Source organism: Bombina bombina, chromosome 2, assembly GCF_027579735.1.
Source record: "Bombina bombina isolate aBomBom1 chromosome 2, aBomBom1.pri, whole genome shotgun sequence".
Taxonomy (NCBI): Eukaryota; Metazoa; Chordata; class Amphibia; order Anura; family Bombinatoridae; genus Bombina; species Bombina bombina.
The window spans coordinates 518,660,218-518,661,658 of NC_069500.1; the positions used below are offsets into that span (position 1 = coordinate 518,660,218).

Genomic DNA, 1,441 nt, shown 5'->3' on the forward strand with positions numbered 1-1,441 from the left:
TTGCAATTAAAATAATTTATTCAATGTGAACATTTTTATTTTTTTCTTGATTTGTTTTATATTTATTTTATAATAAAATTACTGGATTCTGCTTAAACTTATTTTTTTTTCTCATTTGTTATAGATTTGTGTACTCATAAAATCCAAATGCCAAAATGACTGCTCATCTAGGTGAACATGCTATAAATATTACTAAAACAGTTAAGTGTATTGAGATAGACGTTGCATACGCTGTGTATATATAATATTAAAACACCATGCAAATAATATAACCAAATCACCTGTTTATAAAACGGATTCACTTTTAAATTAGGAAAGGGAAGTGTTTCCTGTGTTGGAGCAAGCAATTCACTAAATAACCATACCAGATACCAACTCTGCAGACATGAACACATTTCTGGGGCTGTTCATATTAGTGCTGTGTTTCCCAGGTAAGATATGAGCAAATTGATAAATTATCAGAAAATTTGTATTTTTTATAATAGATCATTTGAAAATGAAAATTTTATTATCTGTAATCTTTTTTTTTTTTTTTTTTTTTTTTTTTAGTGGTTTATTCTGATGTTCAACTTTTGCAGTCAGATTCTGTGGTGATAAAGCCAGGAGGCTCTCACACAATTCATGTACAGCCTCTGGATTCACTTTCAGTGACTATACCATGCACTGGGGTTAGACAGGCTCCTGGTAAAGGATTACAGTGGGTGGGTTATATCAGTGGCAGCGGGGGTACTATACAGTATGATGATTCAGTTAAAGGAAGATTTGTTATCTCCAGAGACAACAGTAAAAACATAGCACAACTTCAAATGAAAGATACAAAAACTGAAGACACTGCAATGTATTACTGTGCAAGAGACACAGTGGCAAAGAGCTCCCAGCACTGTGACAAAAACTTGTCTGCTGCTTCCTTGTTTTAGTGAAGTGTAAAGGGACAGTCAACACTAAATTGTTATTGTTTAAAAAGATAAATAATGCCTTTACTACCCATCTCCCAGCTTTGCATAACCAACATTGTTATATTAATATAGTTTTATAACATTTAAAACTCTACATTTATGTCTGTTTCTAAGCCACTATAGACAGCCTCTTAATCACATGCATACAGGCTGCATTCACACAGTAACTGAGCAGAAAACTAATTTGTTCCTTTTTGCTTGCAGATTTGCTTGCAGTTACATTTGAACTAAGTTTGTGATTTAAATAAATGTTATTTTACAATTTTGGGTATTTTTTTTAACAATATTCCACGTACGGGATAGCTGCACAAAGGGTTAAGTGCTAATATTGCAGTCGGCTTTACCAAATGTGTTATAACAGCTGCCTCTGGCCTAAAGTTTGTGCTGCAAAAGCAGAAACTTACTGCAAAAGCAGAAATTCTGTACATTTGTCTATTACAGCAATTAAAAGTGTCTAATGGATCCACAGGTTCTTAAGCAAATAT

General features: G+C 32.8%; 1 pseudogene; it reads left to right on the plus strand.

The window, feature by feature from the left end:
• Window positions 1-341: 341 nt before the first annotated feature.
• Window positions 342-917, plus strand: LOC128647139 (Ig heavy chain V region 914-like; annotated as a pseudogene).
• The last annotated feature ends 524 nt before the right edge of the window (window positions 918-1,441 follow it).